We start from the raw sequence: 24551 nt of genomic DNA on the forward strand, positions 1-24551 counted from the left end.
TTGTTTGTTTGTTTGCTTGTCTGTTTTGGAGACGGTCCAAACCTAGTCCAGCTGGACCACTCTCAGACCCTTTGGGAGAGAGTTTGTCCAGTGGAAGGTGACCATAGATTTTTTTTTACTATAAGAGGGGTAGGGGTGGAGGTACCACAGCCAGCTACCTCCGGAGGGCAAGGAGTCGGGAAGGGCGGGCCCCCCCCCCCCGCCCCACGCCCCGCATGGCTCCACCCCCCACCGCCCTGCAAATATGACATAATAATAATAATAATAATGATAATAATGATAATAATGATGATAATAATAATAATAATAATAATAATAATAATAATAATAATAATAACAATAATAATAATTATTATTATTATTATTGTTATTATTATTATTATAACATCAACAGCAACAACAATAATAATAGTGTAATTCATAGTATCTGGCATAAATGACAATAGTAGTGATAGCAACAATAATAATAATAATAATAATAATAATAATAATAATAATAATAATAATAATAATAATAATAATAATAATAACAATAATGATAAAGATATTTAGTTTCTAAACAACAATAATTAGCCTATCATGATACATATTGATGATATATATGTATAATTGGAATGAGAGGGAGCGGGGATTGAAGAAGTAAAACAAAGAAATAAAAACAAAAACAAACAAACAAACAAAAAAAAAGACGGACAGGAAAAGTGAATTAAGTAAATTGGTTGGGTATGTGGTCTGATATGTGGCCATGTACGTGGCTCTGGCTTTGGTTATTGATTTGGATTGGATTCTGGGTCAGCTTTGATTTGTTTAACTGCTTTTATTCACATAGTCTCAGTGTCTTTATCACCAGACCTGGGCAGGGCAACAAATAATTGATGACATACCCATGAATCAGAGATATTAAGGAAAACATTATTATTGTTGATGTGGTGATTTCAATGATTTATGTGCATTCATTCGGTCGCTATATACAGATGATAGTACATGTATAGTCCGATACTGCAGATGTTTCACAAGTTCAGCAGAAAGACAGGTCACAGTTTAGATGAAATTCTCATATATTTGTTGGATTTAAAACAATTTAAGTATTCACAAGAGTCACCAGGCAAATTTAAAACATAAAGAGCAAATGCGATCCTATTTTTACAGGTTGAGAGGGGTGCTGGGTGCTGTGGTAATTGAATGCAGCTTATTTTCTTTCCTCAAAGAACACATTAACAATAAAGTCTGCACACGACAAATTGGTAATTTCATGAACTGTATTCTATTATATTCTATCATATTTACTAAAGTGCCTTGTTAAAAAAATATTATGGGTGTTTTGTATTTGCAAGGACACAGCTAATCAGTGATACATTTCAAACCCTTGATATTTAAAGGCTGACTAGGATAAATGATTGTTGTGAGTTGGATAATAATGTAAAACCATTCCAGTTTTCTCCTACAGTCCAACATGTCAGTGAATTTGCTACAGCCTGTCGGTGTTTCCGGTTAATGTGAGTGTGAATGTGGATGTTTATGTGTGTGGGTGTAACCTGCCTCCTGTTCATGATGCAGCGTGTATCATATTCCCTTCCTGTTACTGCATGGTAGACAGACTCCAGCCTCACATGACACTGTACAAGATTAGCAAGTGTAGAGATCAGTGGTGAACTCAGGCTGTCTGAGGTGCAGGGGCGAAAAAATATAAAGGACACCCAATGGGCCCCTTCAGCAGAGAGCGATGATGCATGTTGGTAAAAAAGCTACATCTCCAATTAAAATGAACATTTTATAGGGTGATTCAGGATCTAAGGAAAACAACACCTCTGTATTAAAAAGGATTTTTTAAACATTAATTTTGCAAACATCTCTGAATGGGTAAAGTTTTAAATGTTTATTTCTCAGACACATCTGTAATAAAAACATGGAACTATTAACATTTTGAGAATTAGCTGTTTTCAGCTGCTAGATTGGTGAAATCAAAGGAGAATTCTTTTGGCCATGAGTTTGTTAATGTTAATGACCTCGTTATGGTCAGTTGTGATGTTCCTCTCAATGAACAACAGAAGATCTGAGAACCTTCTTTCTCCACATCTGTTTCTAAACTGGGTTTTGATCACCTTCAGATTGGAGAATGATCACTGGACTGATGCAGTTGTTGCTGGCAGCTCAGACTGCACTGATCCAAAGGCAATGGAACAATCTAAAGGGGGTGTGACTGAGCAAACTACTGAGTAGTACTGTACCAAAATCAACTGAATGGAATAATGTCAGCCAGTTAATGGCCAGTTTGCTTGATCATAAGGGCGTCTTAAAGAGCACAGTATCTCATGTTCTTCAGTGGAAAGGAACTTCACAATGTTTTTCTCATATGTAGTACACCCTATACGGCACATTCACCATTTTAATTGTTCATTAAAAGGGCACTCATCATGGCAACATGTTTTCTCACACTTGGTGGCACCCTACAGGGCACTAAATACCTTTTTTTCATTGAAAGGGCACCCAGTTCTGCACTTGAGTATGTTAGACTTATGGGAACTAGGAGGGCACCCGTACAGAAGCTCCAGCTCACCCCTATTATAATGGCAACTTATAGGACACTGCATTACATCTTGTGGCTGTTCTTTACAGGGCACTTAATTCCAGATTGTCACATATAGAGAGACACTCTATAGGGCACTTAATCCTGATTTACCCTTTGGTATGTTTCCTCCTTTGCGTAGGCACCTTAGGGGGCATTTTATATGGTTTGCTTTACAGTAGGATCATCTTAGAGGGAACTTTTGTGATACTTTTTTGTCCTCAGGGGCACTGGGGTGGGTTGGTGGTGGGGGTCGGGGTGGGGGGAGTGGGTGGTTGACCCCCTGCCCCCTTCCCGAGTCCACCAGTGGTATAAATGGTCCATATATGTCCATGTGTGCAGTGGTTCTGGGTCGGGTTTGTGCTAGGATTTTCTGGTTTTGGTCCATAGTCAAGCAGGCAGCATTGTATTTTAAACTTTGTGGGATATTTATAATACTTTGGTAATAAAATCAACAATGGAGGTAAATTGCTCCTTGTACATCTTCAGAAGATAAATTTAAATAAAATTACAAAATAGTTCATTAGTGGATGGGTTCATTTAACACACCTGAACATGCATATTCTTATTCTTGTTTGTTAAGGACGTCAGTGATGAAGATTCATTTGTTGATCTACACAGTGCAGAAGTAGAGGACACTCCACCAACACCACAGTCTGGCTGCAAGGGTGAGTGTCAATAGAATGATGCAAGTGGTAAAGGTCAGCTTTAAACAATCTATCATTCAGCAGAAAATGCACTGTATGCTGTGCAGTCTCAAAGTAGTTTTATTATCAACATTATTATTATTGCTGTGTTCTTAGAGCCCAGCCCCCCTGTGAAGATAATAGTTTTTCATGGTTGTTTAGTTCAAGGTTAGGTCATCCCTGAGTACAGATGGACGCACATTTCCCCCCTGACTAGGAATAATGTGGGCAAAAGCAAACACCTCTATGTGAAAAATAAATAATTATTTGGTAGTTGAGACCTTTTCTCTTTTGTTCCATCTTGGTTTGAAATTGTGTGCATGTCACATGGCGGTGGTCCATGACAATATGACCCAATTTAATATCACTATATTGTAAGAAATTCCTGGGGTCAAAACCTGCATAGGACTGTTAGGACATGAAAACGGTTTAATACAGGGATGTTTAGCTCAGTTAAAACTCTGCTTTTCACATTTTTTGCTATGCCACAAAAAAGAGTCCAAAAAAGAGCCTCCATATAAATTAAATGCAACTCCAACCTTTTTATTTTAAGGTCTTTAGGTTGACGTCTAGCTTTCACCACTAGATGTCGCAATGTCATTAATTAATTATGGGCTTATTTACTGCTGCCACATTCGTTTCATTGGGACTTGTGCCTTTAATGGCATGTTTGATTGACAGGCCGGACTCACAGCACAGTATTTGAAAAGTTAGAGTTTTAATCATTAGATGTTATGATTCATGATTCAAATTATTTCAAATGTTTATCTCAGTGTGACTGAAAATAATGACAGAAATGATGTCCCTGCATTAGCTATTGTAGCTAACTGCATAAGGATCTACTTCCAGGGAAACTTGGCAACTACCCAACACCCAGAATTTTATTTTAATATGTGACGTAGAAAACAAACTGTTGTGGATTAGTAAGCAGCCAGCCTATACTGTTATAGATTTTTCCAACAAAAACGGTAAAGAACTGGCAGCAGAGTTGCCATTAATTTATAAACAGAAACCTGTTGTTCAGGTGTATGAAATGCTTCTGATTTCTATATCAAAAATAAATATGACAGATGCATGAGACAGTCCCAGAGTCTCCTGCAGTCTGATGTCAGGTGTCAGTGAACCTCAGTATGCTGGAACCATTTGACTGTTTTGTATTGAAATGTGTCACAAAGCATTTTATCACAATATAATTTGAAGTTGATCATAACTGTATCTAGTTAGTGATGATTTGAAATATGTGCAGTATTTTGACGCACTAATGGATTGCATTTTATATATTTTTTAAGATGGACTGGTTCTGTCAAACAAAAAGATGATACATAATTGTGTGTCTAGATTCTGAAGAGCAGGGGAATGAAGAGAAAACACCGACCTCGACGGACACAGATGGACGAGAGCCTACAGGTACACTCCCACTCACATTACCTACATTTATTGAAGTAGATTTAGTTTTAACCAAGGGACATTTATGAAGATCTGAACCAGGAAGGAGAACTCATAGATGCAGTTCAACAATTGGGATTTATGTGAAATCACCAGAAAAGAAACGATAACATGAACTCTGTTATAAAATATTTACTTTGGCCACAGTTCAACTCCAATATTAGCTCCAATGTTAGCAGCAGGCTAGCTCACTAGGTTCACTTTGTGGTAGAGACCCTTTGCATTACTCACTACACTGTTGAGTAGAGCTGTACTCACATCAGATTACAGAACATTCCAGTTCACCTGCAGAGCAGCTGCCCTACACTCACCTCCCATTACAGCCTACATACCAAACGTTATGTTTTACCTTTAAGACTCGTATTTTACAGCCTTTTGATCATCATCTGTGATGTAAAAACCTATGATCTATCTCTGTTTCCATTACATTAGTTTTGTAGTTAGGTAATTTTGAAACAAGAGAGAGTTTGCAAGACTTGATAGTCTACCATGCTGTTGTCCTGTAACTAGAAAAAGTTCAGTGACAACTGACAAAATGAGATTCGACTCAAGGGCTTCTTGACTCATGATAACATTATTATCTCCTTTCAGCAGGGTAGTAAAGGTGTTTATCAACAGCAAGTTGAAAATCACTTCTAATGAATGTAGCTGACAGTACAATGAAAAAAAGTCCTGATAACTATGAAGAAGTGAAGCAGTGATTAAACAGACTGATGATTAATCATGGCTGTTTACACCTGCTTAAGAATGAATTTACAGATATGCTGGAGTTGACTATCCCCCACATTCTCAACATAACTTGTTACATAACTTATCACAGTTAATGTGTTTTGAGATATCTCTTCACTGCACTCCTCCTCAGAACCCGAGATAAAGGTAAATAGAAACCTGTTGTTCAGTTGTATCAAATACTTTTGATTTCTACATCAAGTATAAATACAACAGATGCATGAAACCGTCCCAGAGTCTCCTGCAGTCTGATGTCAGGTGTCAGTGAACCTCAGTATGCTGGAACCATTTGACTGTTTTGTATTGAAATGTGTCACAAAGCATTTTTTCACAATATAATTTGAAGTTGATCATAACTGTATCTCGTTAGTGATGATTTGAAATATGTGCAGTATTTTGACGCACTAATGGATTGTATTTTATATATTTTTTAAGATGGACTGGTTCTGTCAAACAAAAAGATGATACATAATTGTGTGTCTAGATTCTGAAGAGCAGGGGAATGAAGAGAAAACACTCGACTACGATGGATACAGATGGACGAGAGCCTACAGGTACATTCCCACTCACATTACCTACATTTATTGAAGTAGATTTAGTTTTAACCAAGAGACATTTATGAAGGTCTGAACCAGGAAGGAGAACTCATAGATGTAGTTCAACAATGGGATTTATGTGAAATCACCAGAAAAGAAACGATAACATTGTTAACCTTTCCTGCTTCAGCGTCCAGACCGTGGTCGGGAAGCACAGGGGAGACTTAGTTTACTGCTCCAGGGCCGAAGTCACCGCTAACTTCGGGGTTAACTCCCTCCACTTTATCAACAGGTAGCAAGCAAGAAACGGGAACTCAGCTTCAATCTTGAGGAGTTGCAGCATTTATTCTCTGTCAGAACAGCTCGAACTGTACATACACTGTACTATTACTGTCACAGCTAACTGCTAACTTAACTCTCTCTCTTACTGCTCCGGTCGCCCCTAACACAGTCACACACGCTCGCTCTCTCGCTCTCGCTCGACCACACACATGCGTCATGCGCACTTCCTATGCACTGTGGCTATTTCTTAAAGAGACTACGCCACTCGTATAACACTACCCCCACTCTGGATGGCATTACCCCATAATTCCACTCCAGCACAATGATACACATCAACATTTTTTTTCTTTTACAGGTATACAGTCCTCATTTGTAAAGAGTCCATCTGAAAGGATCCAATGTAACCAGCATATTTACAGTCCATTGTAGGAGGGAACTAGCGACAGGTGCAGTTTCTCAGTGCAAATATGAACATGTAGCAGTCTTTCTTATAGGGTGCACACATCACAGCCTAGCATAATAAACTCTGGAAGAGACATTAATAACACTTACTACACAGGCATGAACTTATCTGAGCCCTAAACGGCGACCGGGAGCATATGAAACTAACTTCACTGCATAAAGGTGTTCCCTTAACAGAAAAATACAGTTGTATCACAGTGGATAATTATTATCAAACAAATACTCCTCAAGTTTCTTTTTTTTTTTTATAAATGTAGTAAACATATGAAATAACAATTAGCTCCAACAGTAGCAAACAGTACATGACATTTCCCCTCATTCTTTTTCTCTTAACACTGGGAATTGTCCTTTAACCCTCGGAACTGTCCATCAACTGTCCTTAATGAGCCACCCACTCACCATACCTGGCCGGGGGCCTACGACGGCGGCTTGGTCTTCGATGACGACGACCCACCCCTCCACCCCCACTATCCTGAAAGTCCCTGGGGGAAGGAAAGTCCGGGTGAGGAAGGTTTGAGGGGGGGGAGGTAGCAGATGCAGGGGTGTGCCCTGCTGGATCTGGTGGAGTGCTGCCGGAGGTCTCCTCCGTGTCCGCGTTGGAGAAGAGGCCAGAGAGCTCCAGGTCTGGGTCTGCAGAATCCGCGTCCAAGGCTGGAGGTGACACCTCCACCGGTGCCCAGCCCTGAGCCTGCTCCATGACCCAGGTGTTGTCCATCAGCTCGCGGCTGCGATAGGGCTTCAGCTGATCATGGTGAACCACTTTCACTTTGGTTCTTGGGCCTTTCTGGATGCGATACACTAGGTCATCCAGCTGCCCTAGGATGAAGAAGGGGCCTTCATATGATGGGAGGAACTTCCTGACTCTGTTCTTGGCCTTCTTTGTGCCCTTGATGAGATACCACACCGCATCTCCGACCTGATACTGTGTGCGGCAGCAGTTCTTATCATACTGCCTCTTTGCACGTTTCACAGATTCACCGAGTGCATCCCTGGCGATTTGATGCGCCAGCTCCAGCCGCTCACGGAGGCGTTGAACATACTCAGGAGCAGAGGGGGCGGTTTCAGAGTCAGGGGGCAAGCCAGTTACGAGGTCTACCGGCTCACTCACTTCCCGGCCAAACATCATGAAGTTGGGGGTGAATCCAGTGGAACTGTGCCTTGTCGCTCTGTAGGCCATGACAGCATAGGGGATCATGAGGTCCCAGTCCCAGTGACAGCGCTCTGCTGTTGTGGCCAAAATCTTTTGCAGGGTGGCATTAAACCTTTCTACTTGGCCATCAGACTGAGGTCGAAAGGGCGTGGTGTGTGTTTTCTCGATACCGAACAGTGTGCACATTTTCTGGAACACTTCTGACTCAAAGTTCCGACCCTGGTCGCTGTGCAACATCTGTGGTGCCCCATAGCGACACACCCACTCAGAGGCCAGCACTTCAGCCACAGTTACTGCCTGGTCATTGGGTAAGGGGAAGGCTTCCACCCATTTTGTGAAATAGTCCTGTATCACGAGCACATAACGGTTCTTGCGCTCTGTCTCATTCAGTGGCCCCATAATGTCCAAGGCGACACGCTCCATTGGGGCTCCCACCCTGACGGTTCCCATGGGGGCCTGTGGTGCCTTAAGGGGCCTGGCTTTGGACGCACAGCTGGTACAAGTGTGGCACCAGAGTGCAACATCCTCTCTCATTCGGTACCAGTAGTATCGAGTCTGCAGCCGTGCCACAGTGCGCTCCACACCAAAATGTCCACCAATTGGTCCCTCATGCATCTGCCGCATGACGTCAGGCCGGAAGGTGCGTGGCAGCACCGCCTGTGGATAGTACTGGGTGTCATCCAAACAATAGAACCGCCTGACTAGTATTCCATCTCGGACGTAGAGCCGCTTCCACTGGCTCCAATAGGCCTTTGTGGCTGGACTGTGTGGGGAGACTGTATTCCATGAGGGACGCTCGCCACTGGCCTCCCTCCATGCCCTGATAGGCGCAATGTCTGGGTCAGCCTCCTGGGCCTGTTGCAGCTCTTCCAGGGACCAGCCAGGAAACAGTGCAGTCTCCCTGGTCCTAGTGAGATAGATTCTCTCAGGGGGCTTTAAATTGTCCATGTCTGTGTGTAAGGTTTCCTCTACCCCCACTGGAGTCACTGTTGTCACGGCTGGATGTCTCTCTACCCCCACTGGACTCTGCACCGCCTGGTTGATGTCAGAGTCCAACTCACACTGCACAGCTTGGTGCCTGAGGTTTGCTGGAAGAGGGGCGGGGCCCGGCAGTTTACATGGACAGTTCTGGCGACACGGCTTCCTGGAGAGGCTGTCTGCGTTGTTGTGCAGCCGGCCAGGGCGATGGATGATCTCAAAGTCGTACTCGCCGAGTCTCTCCAGCCATCTGGCGAGCTGTCCTTCTGGCTCCTTCATTTTCGTCAGCCACCGGAGACTGCTATGGTCAGTGCGCACGATGAAAGGACGCCCCAGGAGGTACTGCCGGAAATGTGACGTGAACTCCACCACAGCCAGAAGTTCCCGCCGTGTGGTACAGTAGTTCTGTTCAGCTTTAGACAGTTTGCGACTCCCATAGGCCAGCACACGCTCCCTGCCCTGCTGGACTTGTGACAGAACGGCACCGATGCCAACATCGCTTGCATCAGTGTCCAGTATCATGCTACCCTGGTCTAATGGGTAACCCAGGACTGGTGTGGTGGTTAGCAGGTGCTTAAGTCTGTCGAACGCCTCCTGGCATTCAGTTGTCCACTGGAAACGGGCGTACTTCTTGGTCAGGGCATGGAGGGGCTCTGCCACAGTAGCAAAGTCTTTTACAAATCGGCGATAGTATGATGCCAGGCCGATGAACTGACGAATCTCTTGGATGGACTTTGGTGTGGGCCACTCCTGCACCTTCTGGACTTTGGAGGGGTCAGTAACAACACCATCTGCCGAGACGATATGACCCAGGTAGGCTACTTGACGACGGAAGAGGCAGCATTTAGCAGGTTTGAGTTTCAGGTTAGCTTGGTGCAGCCTGTGGAAAACCTGGCCAAGTCGCTGCAACATTTCTGGCACATCCCGGCCCAGCACAATGATGTCGTCCAAGTAGACTAGACAGGTCTCCCACTGCATACCGGCTAAGACACGGTCCATCAGCCGTTGGAATGTCGCCGGAGCATTGCACAGTCCGAATGGCATGACATTCCATTCAAAGAGTCCACTCCTGGTGCAGAAGGCTGCCGCTCGGCGAGCTCTGGGGGTCAGTTCAACCTGCCAGTAGCCAGAGGCAAGATCAAGCGTGCTGAACCATCTGGCAGTGGAGAGAGTGTCAAGGGTGTCTTGGATGCGGGGCAGTGGGTAAGCATCTTTAATGGTACAGTCATTTAGGGCCCTGTAGTCTATGCAGAGGCGGTACGTCCCGTCTTTTTTACGTACCATCACTATGGGTGAAGCCCAACTGCTGTGGCTACGACGGGCCAGTCCAGCCTCCAGGCTCTGCTGTATTTGTTGGTCAGCATCCTGTAGTTTCTCCCCCGCCATCCGGCGCGGTGGCTGCTTAACTGGGACACCTGGCCGAGTCACAATGTCGTGCTGCACCAGGGACGTGCGGCCAAGGTCGCTGGGTCCAGTTGAGAACACACTGTCATAGGTGCACAGCAGCTGAGCTAGCTGGAGCTGCTCCTCTTTGCTGAGCTCGGCTGAACTCTGGTTGTAAAGCTCCTGCAGGTGCTGGGGAACGGTGGGATGTTCTGGCTGCTCTGGCTTGGCTGTGGTGGTGTCAGGCTGCAGGGCTTTTGCAGGTTGGAGGAACCCTGCGATGGCCCCCTTTTTGAGGGTTACAGCTGTATTGCCCGGATTAAAGATGCGTAGGGGTACAGCCTTAAAGGGGTGTGACTCCACCAGGACACGGGCAACTAGCACTCTATGTTTCTCAACAAAACCTTTGGTGGGGCTTAGCATCATCTCCCCCTTTACAGGTTCTCTAATGCGGGTCTGGCCTCTTACCACATACTCCCGCCCAGCCTCCAGTACCACAGTCCGGGCCACTCTCACTGCATGTGTCTTTGGTTTGCTTAGGGTGTGGAAGTATGGCACTTCCTCACCAAACAGTACAATGCGGTGGTTTCCAAAGTCCAGGCGTGCTTGGGCTTGGGTGAGAAAAGGGTGGCCCAGGAGGGCCTCGTCACTGGCAATGTCAGCAACCAGGAAATGCACGCTCACCTGCCGGTTATTGATCTGAACAGGGATGTGGGCCTCCCCCATCACAGGAACGTCTCCGGGCCCAACACCTAGCAGAGTCTTTACAACTGACGGCTGAAGTGGGGGACGGGCATCTGGGTGAATAGCATTATAATGGTGCAGAGGCAACACACTTTTCCGTGCTCCACTGTCTAGAACAGCACAGACATCCAGTTCATGCACTAGCATATGAATGCTCATTTCTTGATCATGGGTTTTAAGATGAAGCACAGTGGGCTCTGGGCAATCATGGGTGGCTGCTGGGGCTTGAATTCTGGTCATTTTCTTAGGGGAGGGGCAATTTCTTTTCATGTGGCCAATCCCAGAGCATTTATGACAACGAATATCCTCCCACTTAATATCCTTGCTGCTTTTCTGTGGAGTCGATGTGCGGTGGAAGTCCAAGGTTTTTGGCTTATAACTGACAGCTGGGGTGGCCACCACAGTCTCTGCTTCCTCTCCCTCAGTTCCTTCTCTAACCACAGCAGCACGGGACCTCCGTTCTGGTGTATTGTATGCCACTGATTGCATGAGGCTGGTGACCCGCGACACCGCCTGCTTGGTGGTTTCGTGGCGGCGTGCAATGTCATAAGCTTGGGCTAGTGTGCGGGGTCGCTGTTCTAATAGTTTCTGTACAATCTCTGCATCCCCTACAGCATTTGTAAAAACTTCAACGCCTATGGCGTCCTGCTCATTATCAGTCTTGTCACTGTAGGCTACTGACACTTGCTCATATATGTCATCCCTCAACACATGAAGAGCTTCACCTGGTTTGCGGACCCGCTGTCTCAGTTCAATGGCCACGGCAGCAGCGTGCTCTGAACAGGGGCCATAAGCAGTCTCCATCTCCTCCACCAGACGGCTGTAGTCCCACTGAGAAGACCGTGGATTTCTGTGGATTATTGCCCCTGCTGCACCCACCAGACAGAACTTAAGCTGAACAGCCATAGTCTTTTTGGACCAGTAATTTGCTTTAGCACAACTCTCAAACCGGTGAATGAACTCTTTCCATGGAGTGGTGCCATCATACTGACCAGGACGTAAGGTGGGGACTCTCTCCTTGTGATCATAGTCATCCTCACTTTCAGATGAAGGCTCATAGTATGTAGGACTGGGCTGGTGTGCACGTGACTTGGGCCGCTCACATTTGGGGAAGGAGTGCTTTAACTGCACAGTTTGATTATTGCCCTGCTCAAATGAATGTCCATAGTTAGTGTCTTTGAGTGAACAGCAGCAAGGGGTGTGCAACTGTGGGTATGTTGGGAGTGAAGAGTAACAGGGGACTGGTGTGCTCTGAGCAAAACTCCCTGGATGGGCTGATGCAAAGGGGTTTGCACTGGGTGTTGCAGTGGCCGCAGCTGATGGCAAAACTGTGCTGTATAGCTGTAATGGCTGGACATGGGCATGGTGATTGAGCACATGGGGGTACGAGTCTTTGCTTTTTGTGTCTGCCCCACAGTCTTGGAAGCAGTAACTTTCCCCGTCGGCATCAACAAAGGGATTAGTGCTCGCTAACTTTAGCCGAGCTGGCACATAAGATGTCTCACTCGTTTGCTGTTTCACTGTAACAGTCTCACTTTCACATAGAAAGGGGTTATAATGTCCATTATTTCCGTTCCTTTTACTCACATAGTCCGTTTTTATTTCCATTTCACTTACTGCAGTCAGTGACATGAACGGGTTGGAGTGACTGGTTACGTTTCCAGACTGATTATGCCTGTTATTGGCCGCGGTGCGCTGGTTAGCTGCCGCCATCTTAGCTTAGCTTCTTAGTCAGGCGGGGAAACACAGGAACTTTTGCGGACTTTTCCGGTTTATTTCACCGTTTTGCTCACCACTGTTGCTGCTTATCCTGTCGTCAGAGGGTCCCTTCGTGGTCGCCAGTGTTAACCTTTCCTGCTTCAGCGTCCAGACCGTGGTCGGGAAGCACAGGGGAGACTTAGTTTACTGCTCCAGGGCCGAAGTCACCGCTAACTTCGGGGTTAACTCCCTCCACTTTATCAACAGGTAGCAAGCAAGAAACGGGAACTCAGCTTCAATCTTGAGGAGTTGCAGCATTTATTCTCTGTCAGAACAGCTCGAACTGTACATACACTGTACTATTACTGTCACAGCTAACTGCTAACTTAACTCTCTCTCTTACTGCTCCGGTCGCCCCTAACACAGTCACACACGCTCGCTCTCTCGCTCTCGCTCGACCACACACATGCGTCATGCGCACTTCCTATGCACTGTGGCTATTTCTTAAAGAGACTATGCCACTCGTATAACAACATGAACTCTGTTATAAAATATTTACTTTGGCCACAGTTCAACTCCAATATTAGCTCCAATGTTAGCAGCTTGCTAGCTCACTAGGTTCACTTTGTGGTAGAGACCCTTTGCATTACTCACTACACTGTTGAGTAGAGCTGTACTCACATCAGATTACAGAACATTCCAGTTCACCTGCAGAGCAGCTGCCCTACACTCACCTCCCATTACAGCCTACATACCAAACGTTATGTTTTACCTTTAAGACTCGTATTTTACAGCCTTTTGATCATCATCTGTGATGTAAAAACCTATGATCTATCTCTGTTTCCATTACATTAGTTTTGTAGTTAGGTAATTTTGAAACAAGAGAGAGTTTGCAAGACTTGATAGTCTACCATGCTGTTGTCCTGTAACTAGAAAAAGTTCAGTGACAAGTGACAAAATGAGATTCGACTCAAGGGCTTCTTGACTCATGATAACATTATTATCTCCTTTCAGCAGGGTAGTAAAGGTGTTTATCAACAGCAAGTTGAAAATCACTTCTAATGAATGTAGCTAACAGTACAATGAAAAAAAGTCCTGATAACTATGAAGAAGCGAAGCAGTGATTAAACAGACTGATGATTAATCATGGCTGTTTACACCTGCTTAAGAATGAATATACAGATATGCAGGAGTTGACTATCCCCCACATTCTCAACATAACTTGTTACATAACTTATCACAGTTAATGTGTTTTGAGATATCTCTTCACTGCACTCCTCCTCAGAACCCGAGATAAAGGTAAATAGAAACCTGTTGTTCAGCTGTATCAAATACTTTTGATTTCTACATCAAGTATAAATACAACAGATGCATGAAACCGTCCCAGAGTCTCCTGCAGTCTGATGTCAGGTGTCAGTGAACCTCAGTATGCTGGAACCATTTGACTGTTTTGTATTGAAATGTGACACAAAGCATTTTTTCACAATATAATTTGAAGTTGATCATAACTGTATCTAGTTAGTGATGATTGAAATATGTGCAGTATTTTGACGCACTAATGGATTGCATTTTATATATTTTTTAAGATGGACTGGTTCTGTCAAACAAAAAGATGATACATAATTGTGTGTCTAGATTCTGAAGAGCAGGGGAATGAAGAGAAAACACCGACCTCGACTACGATGGACACAGATGGACGAGAGCCTATGGGTACACTCCCACTCACATTACCTACATTTATTGAAGTAGATTTAGTTTTAACCAAGAGACATTTATGAAGGTCTGAACCAGGAAGGAGAACTCATAGATGCAGTTCAACAATGGGATTTATGTGAAATCACCAGAAAAGAAACGATAACATGAACTCTGTTATAAAATATTTACTTTGGCCACAGTTCAACTCCAATATTAGCTCCAATGTTAGCAGCAGGCTAGCTCACTAGGTTCACTTTGTGGTAGAGACCCTTTGCATTACTCACTACACTGTTGAGTAGAGCTGTACTCACATCAGATTACAGAACATTCCAGTTCACCTGCAGAGCAGCTGCCCTACACTCACCTCCCATTACAGCCTACATACCAAACGTTATGTTTTACCTTTAAGACTTGTATTTTACAGCCTTTTGATCATCATCTGTGATGTAAAAACCTATGATCTATCTCTGTTTCCATTACATTAGTTTTGTAGTTAGGTAATTTTGAAACAAGAGAGAGTTTGCAAGACTTGATAGTCTACCATGCTGTTGTCCTGTAACTAGAAAAAGTTCAGTGACAACTGACAAAATGAGATTCGACTCAAGGGCTTCTTGACTCATGATAACATTATTATCTCCTTTCAGCAGGGTAGTAAAGGTGTTTATCAACAGCAAGTTGAAAATCACTTCTAATGAATGTAGCTGACAGTACAATGAAAAAAAGTCCTGATAACTATGAAGAAGTGAAGCAGTGATTAAACAGACTGATGATTAATCATGGCTGTTTACACCTGCTTAAGAATGAATTTACAGATATGCTGGAGTTGACTATCCCCCACATTCTCAACATAACTTGTTACATAACTTATCACAGTTAATGTGTTTTGAGATATCTCTTCACTGCACTCCTCCTCAGAACCCGAGATAAAGGTAAATAGAAACCTGTTGTTCAGTTGTATCAAATACTTTTGATTTCTACATCAAGTATAAATACAACAGATGCATGAAACCGTCCCAGAGTTTCCTGCAGTCTGATGTCAGGTGTCAGTGAACCTCAGTATGCTGGAACCATTTGACTGTTTTGTATTGAAATGTGTCACAAAGCATTTTTTCACAATATAATTTGAAGTTGATCATAACTGTATCTCGTTAGTGATGATTGAAATATGTGCAGTATTTTGACACACTAATGGATTGCATTTTATATATTTTTTAAGATGGACTGGTTCTGTCAAACAAAAAGATGATACATAATTGTGTGTCTAGATTCTGAAGAGCAGGGGAATGAAGAGAAAACACCGACCTCGACTACGATGGACACAGATGGACGAGAGCCTATGGGTACACTCCCACTCACATTACCTACATTTATTGAAGAAGATTTAGTTTTAACCAAGAGACATTTATGAAGGTCTGAACCAGGAAGGAGAACTCATAGATGCAGTTCAACAATGGGATTTATGTGAAATCACCAGAAAAGAAACGATAACATGAACTCTGTTATAAAATATTTACTTTGGCCACAGTTCAACTCCAATATTAGCTCCAATGTTAGCAGCAGGCTAGCTCACTAGGTTCACTTTGTGGTAGAGACCCTTTGCATTACTCACTACACTGTTGAGTAGAGCTGTACTCACATCAGATTACAGAACATTCCAGTTCACCTGCAGAGCAGCTGCCCTACACTCACCTCCCATTACAGCCTACATACCAAACGTTATGTTTTACCTTTAAGACTCGTATTTTACAGCCTTTTGATCATCATCTGTGATGTAAAAACCTATGATCTATCTCTGTTTCCATTACATTAGTTTTGTAGTTAGGTAATTTTGAAACAAGAGAGAGTTTGCAAGACTTGATAGTCTACCATGCTGTTGTCCTGTAACTAGAAAAAGTTCAGTGACAACTGACAAAATGAGATTCGACTCAAGGGCTTCTTGACTCATGATAACATTATTATCTCCTTTCAGCAGGGTAGTAAAGGTGTTTATCAACAGCAAGTTGAAAATCACTTCTAATGAATGTAGCTGACAGTACAATGAAAAAAAGTCCTGACAACTATGAAGAAGTGAAGCAGTGATTAAACAGACTGATGATTAATCATGGCTGTTTACACCTGCTTAAGAATGAATTTACAGATATGCTGGAGTTGACTATCCCCCACATTCTCAACATAACTTGTTACATAACTTATCACAGTTAATGTGTTTTGAGATATCTCTTCACTGCACTCCTCCTCAGAACCCGAGATAAAGGTAAATAGAAACCTGTTGTTCAGTTGTATCAAATACTTTTGATTTCTACATCAAGTATAAATACAACAGATACATGAAACCGTCCCAGAGTCTCCTGCAGTCTGATGTCAGGTGTCAGTGAACCTCAGTATGCTGGAACCATTTGACTGTTTTGTATTGAAATGTGACACAAAGCATTTTTTCACAATATAATTTGAAGTTGATCATAACTGTATCTAGTTAGTGATGATTTGAAATATGTGCAGTATTTTGACGCACTAATGGATTGCATTTTATATATTTTTTAAGATGGACTGGTTCTGTCAAACAAAAAGATGATATATAATTGTGTGTCTAGATTCTGAAGAGCAGGGGAATGAAGAGAAAACACTGACCTCGACTACGATGGACACAGATGGACGAGAGCCTACAGGTACACTCCCACTCACATTACCTACATTTATTGAAGTAGATTTAGTTTTAACCAAGAGACATTTATGAAGGTCTGAACCAGGAAGGAGAACTCATAGATGCAGTTCAACAATGGGATTTATGTGAAATCACCAGAAAAGAAATGATAACATGAACTCTGTTATAAAATATTTACTTTGGCCACAGTTCAACTCCAATGTTTGAGATAAACTCAAAATATTAATGTAATTATCGTAGAATTGTGATACCATGATCTTCAGTGTAATGTAATTATTGATACATTAGTATGAAACAAAAATGTTCAAAGGAAACAAAAAGGAGATGAAGTGATGAGACAAATCAAAGTTGCAAAAAATAAACACAAGTCACTGCAACAAGTGGAGAGAGAGAGAAAGACGGAGCAGCATCAGTTCAGAATGAAGCAGGTGGAGGTGAAGATGGTGTTGATATAGATGTTAAGCTCTGACAGCATGTTGTTGTGTTTGTGTGAAGGTGTCGGCTGCGAGGAGGGAAACACTCCCTCTAAAACCGCTCTGTGTGGGAAACATGACAGCGAGACAAAAGCTCAAAGGTGAGATGAGGATCTTTAACTGTCCATGACCCAAATCATCCAACCATCATTATTTACACTCAAAGCTGTTTGTGTTGTGTTGAAGCTCAGAGCAGCAGCAGCAGAGACCATCCTCTCCTGTATCCAGCTGTGCGTCCATGAAGAGTGATGATTCTATGAAGTACATTATATTATTTAAAGATGGACAATCTGACGGTGAGCTACACTTTTCTTCAGCATCAGTTCAGAGTGAAGCAGGTGGAGGTGAAGATGGTTTTGATATAGATGTTGATACTGAGATAAATTCAGACAAACACCCACTAGAGCCTAAATGTCTTGACGCAAGAAAAGGTTAGCTTACAGTTCCTTGATGGTCAATTTCAAATTCAAGTTTAATAAACAAAAAACTAATAATCAGATTGTGTTCATTAATAAAAACCTAATTGCTTAATTTTTGTTTGTAATAAATAGTTTTTAGATATACAAGTCTATATTTAATTAAATATTTTATATAGACTTGAGCTTAAAGAGAGTCAAATAAATAAATTAATACATGAATAAATTACATACATGCACAATGCATCCTCATATTCAAAATAATTAAATATAAAATCAGACTCAAATTGAAACACTATCATTACACTAAGTAATGTCTGGAAGTCTAAATAAGTTGTTTTCCACTGAATGGAAAAAAAGTGTTCTCAGTAGAGGTCATGTAGGGCCTTATGAGCTCCGTTTTAATGTTTTCCAGATTCTGTTTGATTTTTTTTTTGATTTAAGCACATTTTGTCACCAAAAAGTGTCCAATCATGTGGTGTTTGAATAAAATTTCAATTCATTCAATAAGAAATTATTCAAAATATAATCATTTATTGACTGAAATTAATATATATCAGTGAATTTGTAATGATGCAACACAACATTGCACTATATTTTAAATCCAAGTAAGTGCTTCAATACACAGCTCACTGAGAGTTTGCATGAAGAAGTGAAACAGATATGTGAGCGCTATGGCCTGAAGTAATCCTTCACATAACAAATAATAATCACAAAATAACATTGGTAAAGCGAGTCTTACAGTTTGGATATTGCTCTGCTCTAAATTTATCTCTTAGTATTGAATTCCTCAGTTTTTTGGATGACTTAGCCGTGTCAGAGGGCCTCATCGACATGACTGTGTGTGTGTGTTGTAACGGGTTTGTTACTTCATAGAAAATAGTTGGAAATAGCTCAGTCAAACCACACAAAACAATAAATACAATAAATATAAATAAATAAATAATAAATAGCAAGTAGCAATGAAAAACACATAATCAAAAACCAGTACAACTCAGTTCAGTGTTCAATAGATGATTAAATCAAGCAAGCAAAGCGACATCGGTGTGTGTGTGTAACTCGTCCCACAGTCTCAGAGTTCAATCCTCTCAGTAAAGGGTCCGTTTTGTTTTCCCCACAAGTCCTAATCAGTTCAGTTCAATCTGGTTTCACAAACATAAAAGAAAAACAACTCAAAAGTCTGCTCCGGGTTTTCACCGCAGATCCCCTCACAAAACAAAACAAACCAAAGACACTAGCAAAGCAACACTGTTACATATGTCAGACCATCATGTTTAACTAAATATCTTTAAACGTTACAGTTACGGCTGAAAATGACAACAGAAAAAAACAAGTTTGCCAAGTTCACATATCTCAGCAATTCAAATCAACCACCAGTCGTCTACCCAGAAGTGACTGTTGTTGTTAGCGTGACGTCACGGTCTGTAGTTCTAATGAATGGCGGAGTAATATTTTTAGTGATGAGGCTTTTTTCATTTGAGCATGGCTAGGTGTTGCTGTTATGCTGATTTGAGCACGTTCTAAATGTCTAGTTGACCAATCAGATTGCTTGGTTGGAACAACGTGTTGTGTAAGTGTATTTTGAAAACATGGTAGAGAATACAGAAAGAAAGAAAAAGAAAGAAAGAAACAATGAAGGAAGGAGGAAAAGAAAGAAAGAAAAAGAAAGAGGTTTTCTTAAGAACAGTAATTTTACATTAAATTGACACTGGCCAATGCAACTGATTTTCTGTACTGTAATAAGAATAAACCCTGAAGAGCAACATTGCACAAAACACAGTTACAAACCAGAAACACAACTGCATTTCATAACACACGTTAATTAAAGACATCAATGATTCAGAAAACAAGATATTTCACAAAAAACACAATCTTGGGTCTGAACTGAATCAAATCAGGTCCTCCATAGATGCCAATACAATACTGAAAACACATTTAAAAATAGCATACAAATAAAAGTAATGTTATATAACATGCTAAGTCATAGAGGGTTACTCATTTTTCTGTTAATTTTGATTGTTTTTACAAGTGATCTTTTTTTCTCTTTCATAGTCTTTTTCAACTTTCTCTCCAAACTTGGACTGAAGAAATTTTATCCCAACAAGCTCACTCTTCGGTCTCTTCTGGAAATCAACAAAAACAACATTTATGATGAAACTGTTGAATCACTGGAGAAAATACCATGGTGCTTTCTCAGGAAACTCTTTCAAATCAACACAGAATGCAGAAACTGCACACAATTATCAAACAATGATGATGAGGAGGACGAAAACAGTGATCCATTTGACTTTGACCTGGTCACTGCAGATGACTCTGCAGACAACAAGGTTAACCCTCTCGACCTCATAGTCGCACTCTTTCTTTGTGCTGACAGCTTCTTGCAACAGGAAATGGCCCTCAAGATGACAATGTGCCAGATTTCTGTCCCACTGCTGTTGCCTCATGGTGATAACAGTCAGTGTTCCCTGATGCTGTGGGCTCTGAGAGACATCATCAAAGAGTGGTGTCCACATGATTTGTCTGAATCAAGAGGATTTGTTGAAGACAACATTGTCCAAGCAAATATACCATTCTTTACCTTTGTGAGGCTGAAAAACTGTAGTTTGTCCAAGTCACAGATGTTGAATCATGTTCTCAGCCGTGGTCAACAGAATCACGACATCTTCATACACAGAGATATGAAAGGAGGAACACTTAAAAGAGAAATAGCCAGTGGTTTGGTTGAGGTTTGCTGGTACCTTCCCTGTGGCAAAAAAGATCTAGACATATTTCCAGAACCAGTTGCCTTTGCCAATTTGAGAGGAGACATTTGTGAGTCACTCGCACAATTCAAGTTTCTTTTTCAACAGTCAACTGCTACCTTTGTGTTCCTGGACAAAGTTGAAGAAAATGAGCACAAGATTCTGACTTCTCTTCAAGATGTGAAATCCAAACTCTTCTTTGTTGTGGATCGCAAGGACAACTCTAGAGACGACATGATGTCTGTCAAGACAACACTGGAAGAGTTAGAGCTAACAAACAGGAGTGTGAAAATCAAAGACTCAAAGGTAAATGTTGCAGAGTTTTCAGAGAAACTTTGTGAGTCCATCAAGGAATCATTGACAAATGGAACAAACACAGTTATCATTGAAAATATGGTTGGAAAAGCTGTTGAACCTGGTCTATCTGTGGATGAAAACAGAAGTTACAAACAAAAGAAAGCAGTTGAGAAGATCATGATCGACATTGAGGGGCGAAGTATACCAGACTACAAGAAAAAACAGCTTCCTTTGCAGGGAAATAACTGGAAAAGATTATCGCAGTTAGAGAAGGAGCAGTGTAGATTGAAATCTGGTGACTCAGGACTTGAACAGAATAAATGCCAGCTACAGGAAGAAAAACAAAAAATTAGGGAGGAGCAAAGCAAACAAAAACTGTCCAAAGGAATGAAGAGTTTCATTAAAACCTTATCCACAAGTGACAAAGAAGAAAGAGATTTTTTCCTTAAGTGGATGAAACTCAAGTTTAACACACATTCACGGAGGAAACTGTCTGAGCTGCGCGAGGAATTCAAAGAGCAATGTCAGAAGAAAGATAAAAATCTCACTGCAGAGTTAGATCAGGCTTTGATGGAGAGCTCTTTAGGAGTAGAGCATTACATGAGAGAGATGGGACTCATCTATGAGTTCTCAATTTCTGGCTCAAGAAACACTGCTGATGAAATATCTCGTCTCCCTGGTTTGGCTGCTGAAATGCTGTTGGATGGATATCCTTTAGAGCTCTTGGATGGAGATGCTTCCAACATCCCAGAGAGATGGGTGACAGATGTGCTGATGGAGCTTCACAAGAAGGTTGGAAGGAAGAGCAGACTTTTAGTACTGAGTGTGCTGGGTGTTCAAAGTACAGGGAAGTCAACACTCCTCAACACCATGTTTGGTGTGCAGTTTCCTGTCAGCAGCGGCAGATGCACAAGAGGAGCTTATATGCTTTTCCTCAAAGTTGGAGAGGACATGAAACATGAGTTGAATTATAAATTTATAGTTCTCATTGACACAGAGGGTCTAAAATCTCCTGATTTGGCAGAACTAGATGAAAGTTATGAGCATGACAACCAGATGGCAACCTTTGTGATTGGTTTAAGTGATGTCACCATTATCAACCTCGCCATGGAGAACTCAACAGAAATGAAAGACATCCTGCAAATTGCAGTTCACGCCTTCTTGAGAATGAGACATATTGGTAAAAAGCCAGTTTGTCATTTCGTGCATCAAAATGTTTCTGGAGTTTCAGCTCATGCAAAGACCATAACAGACAGAAAACATCTCTTGGAGCAGCTCAATGAAATAACACAAATCGCAGCTGAAATGGAAAAGAAGCCTTCTATTACAGCATTCACAGATGTGCTGGACTATGACATGGACAAAAACCACTGGAACATCCCAGGACTCTGGCATGGAACCCCTCCGATGGCAGCAGTGAACACAGGTTACAGTGAAGCTGTAGCAGATTTCAAGAAAAATCTTTTGGCAACAGTGAAAACAGACCAAAGCAATGACGTCTCACAGATCCCAGAGTTTCTAGAATGGATGAGAAGTCTCTGGAAAGCAGTGAAATATGAGAACTTCATCTTTAGTTTCAGAAACACTCTTGTGGCTCGTGCCTACGACAACCTTTGCAAAGAGTTCAATCAATGGGAATGGCAGTTCAGAAAAGAAATCCTCTCCTGGCAAACAGAAGCAGAGATGGAAATCTTAAATTCTGACAATGAAGCTGATATTCGAATTTGGAGCAAATTGGTTAATTCAAAAAAATCACAGATGTCAGAAAAAATAGAAACTGAAGGAAGAAAAATGGAGGAGAAACTTACAAACTACTACGAAAAGAAAGACCAGAATGTAAATCTGATAGAAAAATACAAAACTGACTTTTTCAACAGCGTCAGTAGTCTCGCAAAGGAAATCAAACATTCAGTGAACAATAAATTGGATTGTGCACTTGAGCTGAAAATAAGTTCAAAAAAAGTTCAAGACATTCAGAAAAAATACAGAGGTGGGGTTGAAGACGAGGTCATGAAGCTCCTGAGTGACTGTAAAAACTCTGATAAACTGTCTGATGAACAGCTGACACAGAAGTTTGAAAAGATGTGGACTGAAGCCACTAAAAATGTGTCTGGCCTGAAAGAGCGAGATATTGCAGCATGTGTCCTGAATCAGTTGAGAGGAAATTTCTCAAATCAGAATGTAAATGAGGAATTGCAGAACATTAAAAATTTAAAGGAAATTGGGAAGGATCGATTTAAAGCCAGACGTGAACATACAGACTCCTTGATGAAGAAGGCTCGATATCTGTTTCGGGGACTAGGAGATCTGCAGAAGTTTGCTGACAGCGTCATTGAGTCTTGCACACGGTTTGTGCTTGATAAAGCAAAGACAAACACAGATTACCAGGACTCTTTTACAAGGGAGCTTCTTGAAACAATAGATGAATACCTTGATAAAAGTAGTCACAAAATAAATGCAAAGTTTGTGATTGACCTGAAACTTCACATGTGTGGCATTGCCTCAAGGGAATTCCTCAAAATGCACCAAAAATTCTTGTCAGATAATGATCCTCGAATTCAGCTGCAGAAGTACAAGAATCAGTACTTGACAGATTTTCTTGATTTATACAAAGAGAGAGATGATTGTCAGCGCAAAGCAAAGGGTTTTGTCCAGTTTTGTATCAAACCTGCTGTGGAAGAGTACATCAACAGATCTCTGGGGATAAACATTGTGGATGAAATTTTGACACGTTGTCATTCAGCAGAGTTCAGTTCCCGCTCCTTTTTCCAGTACAACATTCAGGAAGAGTTGCGGCGAAAGGACAGCTTCAAGAGTTTTGTCAAGTACATTTGTAACTATGAAATATATGTGAAGGATTGGATATTTCAGCACATCCAGGAACAAATGTCAAAGAACAAAACTTTGTGCAAACTGAAACAAGAGAATCTGAAGGTGATAGTTGACAAGATCACAGCAGCCTTAGAGCAGGCCACAGCGGCCTTAGAGCAGGCCACAAAAGGACCAGATGGTGTTCAACTGCCAGATAACAAAGAAAGCATCACAGAGCTCATCAGCAAAATGCGGAAGAATTTGATTAAAGACATCTCAATTTCAGTGGAGGCTGAAAAATCCACCTTGTTTCAAATTCAAAGCACATGTCATCCATTTATCAACAGCCTCAAAATGTCAATAAAAGACTTGAAAGAACAGCTTCAGGAGGAATTCTCAAAGTCTGACGACGTCACTGAGACTCTGAACAAACTTCAAATCAAACCACAGGATGAGCTTTTCAAGCGAGTGTTTGGTTGTGGAAAACAATGTCCATTTTGTAAAGTTCCCTGTGAGGCTGGAGGCAAAGATCACAAGCAGCATCATGCAGCTGTTCATCGACCACAAGGTCTTGGTAGAGTCAGGTATGATGGCAGTGATAAGCTGGTTGAAACACTGTGTACAACTGATATACAAAGTCAATGTACATTCAGAAACACAGATACTAAAGGAGAGTGGCATCCTTACAAAGACTACACCAAGTACTATCCAGACTGGTTGATTCCTCCAGATCCCAGCATAGAGGCATCTGACTACTGGAAGTATGTACTGGTAAAATACAATGACAGATTTGCTC

At 41.8% G+C, this 24551-nt stretch overlaps 1 protein-coding gene across 3 annotated transcripts in view; it reads left to right on the forward strand.

The window, feature by feature from the left end:
* LOC137186146 (interferon-induced very large GTPase 1-like) overlaps window positions 1-24551 on the forward strand; it is a 130700-nt gene that overhangs the window by 44070 nt on the left and 62079 nt on the right. The gene's annotated exons all lie outside the window — the stretch shown is intronic.

This window comes from Thunnus thynnus, chromosome 1 (assembly GCF_963924715.1).
Source record: "Thunnus thynnus chromosome 1, fThuThy2.1, whole genome shotgun sequence".
NCBI classification, from domain to species: domain Eukaryota; kingdom Metazoa; phylum Chordata; class Actinopteri; order Scombriformes; family Scombridae; genus Thunnus; species Thunnus thynnus.